This window comes from Notolepis coatsorum (genome assembly GCF_963971535.1).
Source record: "Notolepis coatsorum genome assembly, chromosome: 1".
NCBI classification, from domain to species: domain Eukaryota; kingdom Metazoa; phylum Chordata; class Actinopteri; order Aulopiformes; family Paralepididae; genus Notolepis; species Notolepis coatsorum.
The window spans coordinates 140,160,145-140,173,775 of record NC_140165.1 but is presented as its reverse complement, the minus strand read 5'-3'; positions in this window follow the sequence as shown (position 1 = coordinate 140,173,775).

Genomic DNA, 13,631 nt, shown 5'->3' with positions numbered 1-13,631 from the left:
CCGGGATTCTGTACGCTTCCCCCCGCCCCTACACCTGATAGCTCAGCTGTTGGGGCGGGTACGTCGGGAGTGCAGGAATTGGTCCTGGTTGTGTCGCGGTTCAGCTGTTTGGTCCCCGGCCCCGATTCAGCTCGCCGTGGCCTGTTCCATGGTCACCGCGGGCCCTCTCTCAGGCACGCAGAACTCTGTTCTGCCTTCCTGTTCTGGGGCAGCCTCTAGGCTTGGCTGCTGTCAGTGTGAATTGGTGGGGATGCGTCTTGGCTATTCTGTGGTTAACGCTATCCGGCATGCGCGCGCTCCGTCCTCTACCACGGCTTACGTGGGTAGGTGGCGTATTTTCCAAGAGTGGTGTAGAGTGGGGGGTTTGGACCCAGTGTCCTGCCCTCTGGACGCTGTCCTTTCCTTCCTTCAGTCTATTTTGGGTAGACTGTCGGCTTCGACGGTGAGGGTATATGCCGTGGCTATATTATTATTGTGGGGTTTGAGGGCGTTACGTTGTTCAGCCACCCTCTTGTGAAGCGTTTCCTACTTGGCGCTCGGCGTTTTAAGCCTATCTCCGTGAAAACAGGTCTGATTATGCTAAGACTAGTAAAATATATTCCTTACCTGAGATCAGATGGTATCCAAAAAGATTATTCCAATTCCTGATCGCCATTCCAAAAATCAAATCTTTTATTGATCCAATGCTACGTACTGTAAAGACATATTACACGCTGTTCTGATGGTCCACAATGAATCCGATCGGCTCTGGTTACATGCGTGAGGTGCTTCACATCTGAGCACCTGGCGGGGCTGGTTTCCCAACGGTAGACTCGGTTGATGAAATATGAATTCAGATCGCTAATAAAAAAATAATTTTTTTTTTTGTCGTGGGCACTGAATGGGGGGGGGGCTGATAAAACAAGTTATGTCGTTTTGGGCATTCAAAGTGTTAATGATGGTCCTTTTTTGACAAGATTTTGGTTGGAATCAAGTGGTATGATGCCACTCATGCCAGTATGCATAAAGTGAAGTTTTCCAACCATTATTCAATCTCAAATGAAGCTAGGTAAATTCAACTCTATGTTAGTTCCAGAAATGAATGAAATCCAAATGTGCCAAATATCTCTTTGCATTATTAGAAAATTATCTGACCAACAGAAAGAAAAACTGGATCACTTAGTCCATTTGTAAAATCAATAAAACATATACCATATTCTATTTTCTCTGTGAAAATGTTTTATTTCTCATATATATGTCTGTTAATTTTAGATTATGGACATGTTATAATTGTAATGATTGCCTTACAGTTTATACATTTGAATTTTCTACAATTACAGTAAAAGACATACTGTGTAGGCAGTCACTTAACCAGGGCTGACCCTGGGCCTAGACCACATAGGCAGTCACTCATCCAGGGCTGTCCCCTGGCCTAGGCCATGTCACTTAACCTTCCGTCACTTAGATCAGGGGTTCCCAAAGTGGGGGTCGCGAGCCGCCACTGAACTTAGATGCAGGCCAGGCCAGTGTTTCTAGTTACACCAGCGCAATAGTTAGATAACCTAGGTGGGGAACAACCAGGAGATCACTGCAACTCACACTAGTTGGAGAACTATCTCTCTCTCTCTCTCTCTCTCTCTTGCTCTCACACACACATACAAAGGGAGCCACATGTGATTGGTGGAGGCGGGACCCTTACAAAAAACTGTTGTTGCTAATCATTGACACATGCTAGCCTGTAATAATTCCCCCCCAGAAAAATCTACTTTGTATTTGATATATTTCAAATATATGCCATTACACACTGGCATTTAAAGCCCAACATCCAGGTTAAACCCTACTGATCAATTATGAATGATTTTTTTTTGAATGAATGAATGAATGAATGAATGAATGAATTTTTATTCACACACACACACGATACATTTTACATGCGAGTATCCTCATATGATAACATGTCGCAAATTGTGTGCATGTGCCAGGTCTCCCAAGAAGCTATTTAAAGCTTTTGGAGGGAGCCTGAACACAGATACAAACAGAATATGAACAAACAAAACAATAACAAAATAAACAAAAACAAACAAACAAAAACAAAACAAAAAACCACAACGTGGGTAGGTTTACACACCTACCTACTAACTGACATATAACAGAGATACATAATACAGACAATTTTATTCCTAAGTTATAATTTTAATTAGAGATATGATTTTAGCAGTTCCTCTTTCAATGATTTTTTAAAGGTTTTAAAGGTATTAGTCATTTTTAGATTTTCATCAAGCTTGTTCCAGATCTGTGGACCCCTGCATGCTATGCTTAGGCTAGCACAATTTAGCCTTCTCCTCTTGCCAGATATAAGATGCTTGTTTCTTGTGTTGTGGATGTGCAGTGGTTGGCAGACTGGGACAAGCTCAGACAGTCTGTGATTCATGTTGTTGACAACTTGATACATAATTGATGCGTTTTGATGAATGTTAAATTCAGCGAGCCTCAGGAGACCAAAGCGATGGAAAAGAGGCTTTGAGGGCGCTCGATACCCGGACCATGACAGCACTCGTAGTACCCTCTTTTGTAGGCTTTCTAGTTTTTTGAGATGGCTGGGGTATGTGTTGCACCATATGACGTTACAGTAATTAATGAGGGGTTCAAACAGGGTTTTGTATAAAGTGAGAAGGGCAGGCAAGGGAAGAAAATGACGTATTTTGCAGAATAAGCCAACATATTTGGACAGTTTTGTTTGTAGGTATTTTATGTGGCATTTGAAGTTGAGTGACTCATCGATGATGACCCCCAGGAATTTTGTGGATGCCACTCTTGACAGCTCCTTTTCATTTATTTTTATGCACATGTGATGTGTGTGCATCCGATTTGAGTGGAAGACAATAAAGTTTGTTTTGCTGAGATTTAGTGATAACTTGTTGCATTTGAACCATGGGTAGTTTACATCATTGGTATATAATTTCATTATACATTTTTTTCCATTTGACACTGGAAATGCCACTCCGAAAGAGTTAAAAAGGTCCACGCACGAATAACATGCACGCGCGAATCAAAAAAGCTTATCAAACGCAGACGTCACTACAGGTGCATATTAATGAGCCGAATCTAAAAGCTTATCAGACGCTAGCACGGCCGTGACGTCACTTCAGGAAACGTATGCCTTGCCCGTCCGGGTCATAGTACTACTCGATATATGGCGCTGGCTAACGTTAGCATTATGTCTACTGTCGTGAACCATTTGAGATTGGGGCAGGTAGAGGAGTTTGGGGAACGAGTAAAATCATGTGCAGGTCCTCTTCTCAGACCTGTGTGGCAAAGCACTGCACACGCATCATGCAAGCTACACGTCGCTGCATGTTGATCAATGGTGGCCCACTCGGTGCATCACAGTTAGCCTATAGCTCCGCCGTCCCTTCTACAGTTGGGACCAGTACACTAATGTTAGCCTATTAGCTCCGCCGTCCTCCCGGCTACAGTCGGGACCAGTACACTAATGTTAGCCTATTAGCTACGCCGTCCTCCCGGCTACAGTCGGGACCACTACACTGACGTTAGCCTATAGCTCCGCCGTCCCTGCGGAGCTATAGTGGTTCTCTCCTCTTTGTGTGCCCCCGTTCTCACGTGTGTCCTGCCGGGGAGCTTGTGGATGCGACAACAGCGTAGTGTTAGTTAGCTCATAGCTATCGTGTACCACTAGCGTTACGGCGGGCTCGAGCACCCTACGGCTGCCGCCGTTGTCGCATCCATGGGCTCCCCGGCAGGGTACCCGTGGGGACGGGGGTGTACAGAGAGGAGAACCATTTTGTGTCGGCTGTTCATGCCGGCCAGCGAGCCGGACGTCGGGATATGTTGTTAGCACAATAGCTACCAAGCTAAGCTATGTTAGCTTATAACGGTGTACACAATATGTACAACGACACAATGATTTACATTATTACAAATATGGTAACGTGGTTGTGGCTTTTACAAATAGTGGTTAGCTTTAGAGATGGATGGCTATGATCACGGAGCAATAGTGTTGTCAGGTGAAACAGATACATTTTCTTTCGGCTAGTAGTAGCAAGGCTCTCAGTGCCTGCCCCTGGTGAGCCCCCTGGTTCCCTGCACCTGTTGTGACGACATCATTTCGATTACACACGCACGTTATGAACCATTGATTAAAATATCCACGTGCGTGGTGATTGTGTTGGGCAGACAAAATGTTTGATAAAAACGCTAAAACTGGGTCAATTTCAATACTTTTTTTTTCCTTCTTCATGAAAGTCACCGTTGGCCTAGTCCACATTGTTTATTGAACAAAAATACAACATGAAGGTTGGCCTTTAAAGGGTTATAATTATAAAATGAATATGTGGTGTGGATCATGGCTGAAGTTGAATAAAAGATTGTATTTTTTTCAATCTGACATTACAAAAAAACAGAAAATGCACTCCTTATTGGAAAACGACCTATCAGATACCCCAAATGGGAAAAGCAGGGCATACACACATTGGGAGATGTTTTCAACAAACAGGTTTTTTGTAGCTATCAAGATATACATAACAAATTTAACCTCACCAGTTCCACATATTATTTTTACGCACAGTTATTGGATTGTTTGAAGGCTCATGGAGTACCATTAAGGATACCAATTGAGCACCACAGATATCACAAATTCTTCTATGAAAGAGAGACATCGAGAGGCTTCGTATCTGATTTTTATCATCACTTACTAACGTCTTCGTATGGAATCCTTCCCCTAGACTCAGTCTGGAGGAGGGATATACCAGACTTGGAAATAGATTTTGATTGGCAAGAAGTCTGGGCAAACGTTCGAATTGCGTCACGCAACCCGGACCATCAACAAATTAATCTTAATTATATTCATAGGACATACCTGACTCTTATAAGATGAACAGAATGGGACTTAAACAAGATTCTCTATGTTCCTTATGTACAAATGGGGATGAGGGTACATTTATGCACATGTATTGGGATTGCCCACCGGTTAAGATATTCTGGGAAGAAGTGTCCCAGCCATTATCAGAATTCTTATTTCTGAACATACCTGTACATCCCTCTGTATTGCTGTTGAATGATGTTTTTCAGTTTGCAGCCCCTATACAGCTAAAGAGACTAGTTTTATCCGGTCTCACAGCTGCTAAAAAGCTGATAGCATCACGATGGATTCAACTGGATAAAATGTGCCGGAAGCTATGGGTTCTTACCTATCTCGATGTGATTTATCTAGAAATATCTACAGCAAGAATTTTAGGTGTCAGTGAAACCAACATTGCAATCTGGTTAGAAGTGGTGGAGAGAATAAAAGCTAGCATATGAATTGTAGTGCCTGGTTAGAAACGAATGAAAATGGATGGATTATCCAAGTGGGGGTCCGGGGGGGGGAGAGCGAGCAAGAGCATATGTATGTATTGTATTAGATAGCAAGTATTAGGTATATATCTCGTAAACTACATTTATATTGATTCAAATGGTGATTTACATTGGATGTTTACTGTTAATGCTTGTGTGTCTAATTTTATGTTATGTTAAAAAAAAAATATATATACAAAAAAAGAATAAAAAATCCATCAAAATCAGTGTTGTTGCTCATCATACATATGCTAGCCTGTTTTTTAACAATAATTTGTGATGCCATCACAAACACAGGCATTTAAACAAATACAAAAATTCCTGCACCAGAATGCAGGAAATTAAGTCTTTGTAACAAAAATATTCCTGGTGGGGGACCACCAGACCAGACTCCCTGCTTAAAAAGTGGCCTGACTGGGGCTATATTTTGCACTATATTTCCTGGCCTGACTGATTTCCCCAGTACGGCCCTGGTTAATGGCATCCAATGCTTATTAGTGTGTGTGCGTTTGAACGTTTGCATGTTTCAACCATACATTTCCATTTACAGTATATAAAAAAATATATATATATATATTATAATTATTATTATTCTTTTTTTTTTATACCTCCTATAATAGTGGGGGTTGCGGCTCTCTGACACCGTTATTTGGGGGTCGCGGCCTGAAAAGTTTGGGAACCCCTGACTTAGATCACCATATATCTAGAAGGCAGCAGTCGCCATGCAGGCAGATCAAATTAATTTGTCGGGAAACTGTTTATTTTAGATTGAAAATAATTGGGTACACCTTATATTCTGCCTCCGGATAAGATAAGATATATATATATATAAAAATGTAAGTGTTGAAGGTAAGGTAGTGTATTGGTGTGATAGAGTGATACGGGTATACCTGTGAGGGCTGGGTAGGAACTGCATGCTTCCTAACGAGGGGGCGTGCCGAACATTCAGCTCACGCACCTGAGAGTGGTTGGCAATCGGCTCATTGGGAGACTACAAGTACTGCCGACTGCCTTCCACTCATTGCCAGGTCGTCTCTGTACACTACCACCTATCGCCGTTTCCTGGAGTGGGTCATCGTCTTCGCTCTCTAGACTTCCACGGGAGGATCCCTATGTTCCCACTTCAGATGTCGTGCCATTCCGTTGCTACCATCTACCGCCGCGTCTCTGGGGTGAGACGTCGTGCCATCTACTGCCCTACTCTCTCTCCGTGGGCCTCGTTCCTGGTGTGAGACATCGTCATCGCTCTCTATGCTTCCACGGGAGGATTCCTATGTTCTCACTCCTTTTTCGTGGGTCCTGTTTGCTGAGTTGTCCATCGGCAGTGTTCTGTGGTGTGAGGCATCATCATCGCTCTCTATGCTTCCACGGGAGGATGCCTATGCTCTCACTCATTTTTCATGGACCCCTGTTTGCTGTGTTGCCCGTCTGCAAGTGTTCTGGTGAGTCTGAACAGGACCAGACTCAGAACTTTCATTTCATTCATGGACTTTTGAGTCCTCCCTTAAAGGGACAGTGCCGCTTTTTTCTTGTGAATAAATTATGCCCTTGTTTTGGCTAACTCTGATTACCTGTCTGTGTTGTGCAATTGGGGTCGCATTACAATCCCTAACAGTTACGACATGGCCATGTCAACAATCCCAGCCGGCACAGACAGTGTATCAGAGAGCCCCTGCAGCTAACCGGCTTCCTCAGCTAGTCCAGCCGTCTGCTAGCTTAGCCACTGCAGCTAACCCCATGTGTTCTCATGCTAGTCCAGCTTGTCTGCTAGCTTAGCTCCAGCAGCTAGCGCAGCCTCTATGCTAATGTAGTGTTGCAGCTAGCATAGGCCCTGTAGCTAGCATGCCTAGATAGCTACCCTGTTCCCCACTGCTAGGATTGCCCCTTCAGCTAGCAAGGTCAGTTTCCCTGGAGCCGCCATGCTGGCTATTCCCTTGTTCCCCACTGCTAGGACTGCCCCTTCAGCTAGCAAGGTCAGTTTTCCTGGAGCCGCCCTGTCAGCTAATCCCTTGTTCCCCACAGCTAGGACTGCCCTTTCAGCTAGCTTGTTCTCCTCTGCTAGTCCAGCCCCGTCTGCTAGCTTAGCTCCAGCAGCTAGCACAGCCTCTATGTTGATGTAGCCTTACAGCTAGCATAGGCCCTGTAGCTAGCTATGCCCTGGCAGCTAACCCTGTCCCTCTGCTAGCCCCACTTTACGTGTAGCTTCCCCAGCTAACATGGCCTCCACTTTGTGTGTAGCTACCCTGTTCCCCACTGCCTACCCCTTCAGCTAGCAAGGTCAGTTCCCTGGAGCCGCCCTGTCAGCTAAACCCTGTTCCCCACTGCTAGGACTGCCCCTTCAGCTAGCAAGGTCAGTTCCCTGGAGCCGCCCTGTCGGCTAATCCCTTGTTCCCCACTGCTAGGACTGCCCCTTCAGCTAGCAAGGTCAGTTTTTCCCCGAGCCGCCCTGTCGGCTAACCTCATGGCTCCTATGCCTAGCCCACCCGTCCTACGTCGGATCCCGCTTCCGGGGGGACCCCAGCCCCAGGTCCTACTCCTGGGCAGTCGCCTTCGGTCATGACCCCTGCCCGAAGCGTTCCCACCCCTACGGGCCTGGCTGGTCGACAGGTGGCTCCCGTGGAGGGGGGGGGGTACTGTGAGGGCTGGGTAGGAACTGCATGCTTCCCAACGAGGGGGCGTGCCAAACATTCAGCTTACGCACCTGAGAGTGGTTGGCAATCGGCTCATTGGGAGACTACAAGTACTGCAGACTGCCTTCCACTCATTCGCTCTCTAGACTTCCACGGGAGGATCCCTATGTTCCCACTTCAGATGTTGTGCCATTCCGTTGCTACCATCTATTGCCGCGTCTCTGGGGTGAGACGTCGTGCCATCTACTGCCCTACTCTCTCTCCGTGGGCCTCGTTCCTGGTGTGAGACATCGTCATCGCTCTCTATGCTTCCACGGGAGGATTCCTATGTTCTCACTCCTTTTTCGTGGGTCCTGTTTGCTGAGTTGTCCGTCGGCAGTGTTCTGTGGTGTGAGGCATCGTCATCGCTCTCTATGCTTCCACGGGAGGATGCCTATGTTCTCACTCCTTTTTCATGGACCCCTGTTTGCTGTGTTGCCCGTCGGCAAGTGTTCTGGTGAGTCTGAACAGGACCAGACTCAGAACTTTCATTTCATGCATGGACTCTAGAAGATTCACCCGTGTATTTTGAGTCCTCCCTTAAAGGGACAGTGCCGCTTTTTTGTTGTGAATAAATTATGCCCTTGTTTTGGCTAACTCTGATTACCTGTCTGTGTCGTGCAATTGGGGTCGCATTACAATCCCTAACAATACCTAAGAGGAGGGCAGGGGGAGGGAGAGGGTGATGGCGCCAGTCTAAAAGTCCACCTACAGTAGGGCCAAATTCACCAGTCCAGGCCTTCATGGAAGCACAAATACAGTATACAAACATGGGGGGGGGGGGTGGTTGGAGGGTGAAATGAAATAAACCTGAGCCATGTTTTCACTTTATTTTTATTTTTTTTCTATGTGTAGCTAGCAGTGTGTAGATGGAAACATCCAACACATCTCAGCTGTGAAAAAAATGTCCATGGTGGTGTGTGTCTGTTTGCTTATTCATGACTTATTCATTTTGTATCCCTCGGCTTAACATGCCAAGGTTTAACATGCCAACGGTGCTTTGCTTTGGCTACAACTCCAGGCACAAGAGGATGTCTGTCAGTCGCTGAGATCAAGTTTCAAGTTTGTTTATTATTTGTCACAATAAAATACATGTACTTTACGGTGAAATGCTTGGTTCTGTATGAGCCCCTGAGAGTGTGCTTCATACAGTAAAAAAGTAAGTAAAAAATTAAGTAAGTAAAAGAGGAATATGCAATATACTATACAATATAAAGTACAGCCTAAGTACAACCTAAGTACAGTGAGTAAAAAATAGTAAACAATGAGGTACAAAACTTTAGGGTAAGGTGCAAATGCAAATGAGGTATGAATGTAGTGCAAATCTCTTTAGTAGATAAATATAATGTAGTGTTAAATTGTCTAAAGTGAGATATGTACTGTAGGAGGACCAAACTCACTGCTCACCTACCAGCTACTTTTGAACTCACACACATGCACACTTTTACTGTTTACCTTAAAGGAAAACTCCAACATTTTGGGAAATTAGCTTATTTGCCATCTACCCTGGAGTTAGACAAGAAGATACATACATTTTTCTTCGCTGTGCATGCAGTAGGAGTAGGAAGACGACTTGGGAACTAGGCTAATGGAGGAACCTACTTCCAGTGACTGACGCTAAGCTAGGCTAACGATGCACGTCTTCCTACTCCTACTGCATGCACAGAGAAGAAAAATGTATGTATCTTAACACTCCAACATTTTGGGAACCCTGTAGTTAGACAAGAAGATGCATACCTTTTTCTTCTCTGTGCATGCAGTAGGAGTAGGAAGACTTTGGGAACTAGGCTAATGGAGGAACATACTTCCAGTGACTGAGGCTAAGCTAGGCTAACGGTGCGCGTCTTCCTACTCCTACTGCATGCACAGAGAAGAAAAAAGGTATGTATCTTCTTGTCTAACTCCAGGGTAGATGGAAAATAAGCTAATTTCCCAAAATGTTGGAGTTTTCCTTTAAAGGTGTAATATGTGCATGTAATGATTGGTTAAGACATATTATATAACAAATTTGACCGCATCGACACATATTCAAGCCACTGAATAGATCAAATCACTGAATAGAAACCTCAATATGAACCAAAAAACTAGCATATTATACTTCAAAGGAGCATATCATACTTCAAAGGATTAGTATCTCAGTCTAAATTGTGTGACTCACTTTGCTTTCAGAATGAGCATCAAAGCAATCTTTATAGTGGTTTTACGTTTTCAAGTTCATATCTGCCACAAAGTTAAATCAAAAGGTGAGAAATCCTGTGAACCACAACTTTAAGTTGGGAAATATTCAAATATGCTACACCTCGTTATGCATACCAAACATATTCATACATGTAGCACTTCATTCAAATTGATCTGCTGAGTTGAGTGAACTGTAAAATATTTTGAATATTGTAAATGTTTAACCTCTTAACAGGACGATTACGCTTTGCCCGCCGGCGCCCAGTGCCACTTTGGCGACCTCTAGTGGCTTGGGTGTGCCTATTTTTTAATACAATATATAGATCGAATTAAAGCCCTGTTTGTTGTCTGTCGATTGCCGTTATATGTGAGGCGTGCACCAAAGTCTTTAGCAGACTTTTAATTTTTTCGAATACCACTCCCGACTCCCAACATGCTAAATACAATTGAACTTAGAACAAAGATGTATACAACATTGTTTGTTATTCTGGATGCAAATATTATAAATCAAAAGTAGTGGATACCTTTGTAAATAATTTGAACTTATATATGTGACCTTCTTAGTGACTGTTTGACGATCTGACTAAGGTGGCATGTTGAACTAGTATTCCAAACACTTAAATTTACTTTTATATTGACTTTTATATTGTAGTTTTGTTAATTTTTGTTTGTGTGATGATGTGAGATAACATAGGACGAGACACAAGACATGAGACATAAAACCCCATTTCAATATTTTGAAATACTCTCAGGATTTGAGAGATGATGAACCCTGTGAGTCACAGTGACTTAATTCTAAGTGTGTGTGAAAAGTATAAAAAAGTGTGACAGGCAATGAGGGCGGTGACAAGCTACAGCCAATGAGAGTGCAAGACATGGGTGTGCAAGACCATTCTGCTGTGGTTGAGTTACATTGACTTTGAACTAGTGAGGGACCACAAACAGAATGAAGAAACTCTGTTTTGAAGTTATCAATTCATAAGCTGTCTTGTCTGAATCGGAACAAAAAATTATGAAATTACAGTGTTGCAATGTTATTAGTGTCTCTGTGTCATTAATTCATTCATAATTTTAGGGACATTTTAACAAGGGCAAATTTGCAATAGCTGCAACCTTTTTGATGGCCACTGCCATTGCCACGTCCACTTTTAAGTTTCAAGTTTCAAGTTTCTTTAATAGTTGTCATACAGAAGTACAGAATACTTTTATACAAAATGCTTCTTTCTGTTACGCTCAAGAGACTGTGCTTGACAAAAGATAAGTATGAAATAAAATAGTATAGCATGTAAAAATAGAAGTAAAAAATAGAAGTCACGTACGTAGACACATTGTTCAGTATATACATATGTACAATGTTCGATGCAGAATAGAAGTAACTGAGTTACCATACAATATACAATATACTATGCAATATACTAATATACAATATACTATATAGTGCAAAGCAGAAATGGGATGAGGTACAATTTAGGTACAATTTACAGTAAGGTGTACTGAGGTATGGGTTGTAGTGCAAATCCTATGGGTTGTAGTGCAAATCCTAGTCAATTAGCATGAACACACACACACACACACACACACACACACACACGCGCACACACACACACACACACACACACACACACACACACACACACACACACACACACACACACACACACACACACACACACACACACACACACACACACACACACACACACACACACACACTTGACCTCCATGCCTCCTGGGGCGAAACCCATGGGGTGGGGACATTTTTCTCGACATACCAACCAAACAAACAGTGTCTTATAGAGATGTTGGTTAAAGGGGATGGTTGGAAATTTGGGAGATACTATACAGCCTATTACCAGATTGTGGTTGACAAGTTGGCTTTGACTGCTAGCTTGTTATGATCGTAATGCTTTGACAAACTTCAAAGCTGTATTTATCACCTGTATTTGGCAATACGAGCTTCATATTCTGACCATCCACAATGAGAATATGGAAGGAGATATTGGAGAGAGAGACTGACAAAGAGACCAGGCAGTGGGTGTGGCATGAGAAAAAATTAGACCCAGACAAGAAAAGAATGACAGCTCATTTTCTCAGAGCAAAAGAGAAACCGCTAAAACCTTGCCTTGTGCTTTTCCCAGTGTTTTCCTCTGACCAAATCCGTGTCATCTCTCTCTACTTGTTTTCTCAGTGCTGCTCACCCTGGAACTAGGTCTGAGCCGACTATATCATAGCCGGGGTCAGATCCGTAGCCGGAGGCCAAGCCTCGGTCGTGTTCGTGGTTGGAGTTGTGAGAGAGGAAAAAGAGAGACAGGCTCTGTGTGAATGACACTTGCTTTTGCTGTTGTTTCGCTGGAAAATGGCACATGAACATCGTTAAGATGTGAAAATGAGGAAGTGAAGGGACCTCAGTTGCTGTCTAGCCTATCACGCAGCAAATTCAAGGCCACGTTCCATTCATGTGTACATTCAGCTATGATATGAAATTAATGTGTTTCTCTGAATAAAAATTTTGTTCTGTGATTGTCGGACAGCAGTCATATATCGGGGGAAAACACTATATTCATACAGTCAGTGACATATATCTACCTAGCATGTCCTATATGCTCTGTAAATAATATGTACAGATACCGAGATGGCACACCATGTTACCTGTTTATTGCACTGTTGTTTTATTGGATTCTATTATATGTTGTACCACTGTATTTTTATTGGATTCTATTATATGTTGTACCACTGTATTGCACATCGTCGCTGGCAAGACCAGCCGCATTTCATTGTATACCTGTATGCCGTGACAATTAAAACTCTTGACTTGACTTGACTTGATATAGTCACATTTTCTGACTAGTTGGCTCACCTCCACCTTTATCCATGGCTTATGATTATGCATAGATGCATGGATCATGACTCTAAGAGACCCTGGGGCAAGAAAATGCTATGGGATTCTCTGTTTGGTGGGCCTGACACCAGATTTTATTTTCGATTTAAATGATCTCAGTTGCACCTGGTTGAACTTCAAGACAAGACAAAGCAAGATAAGATAAGATAAGATAAGGGCACTCATACTGTATGTCAGTGGTTCTCAACCTTTTTACATCAAGTACCACCTGAGAACGTAGCTGGCTCTCCAAGTACCACCATATGACCGACGTTAAAATACAGTCTATTCAGCTATGCACAGTTCACACAGGAGGCAAATGTATTCCTAATAACATTATTTATTGTTAAATAACACACACACATTGTCAGACACTGCCACAATGTACAAAGGGGTAGCACTAGAACTAGCAAACTCTTCCACACAATTCTCATACAATGCAAGGGGCATTGAGAACATAATAACTAACATTCTCACATAGCAAGTGAGAAAATCAAGAACTGTAAATGTACTTAATTCTCTCTCTCTCTCTCTCTCTCTCTCTCTCTCTCTCTCTCTCTCTCTCTCTCTCTCTC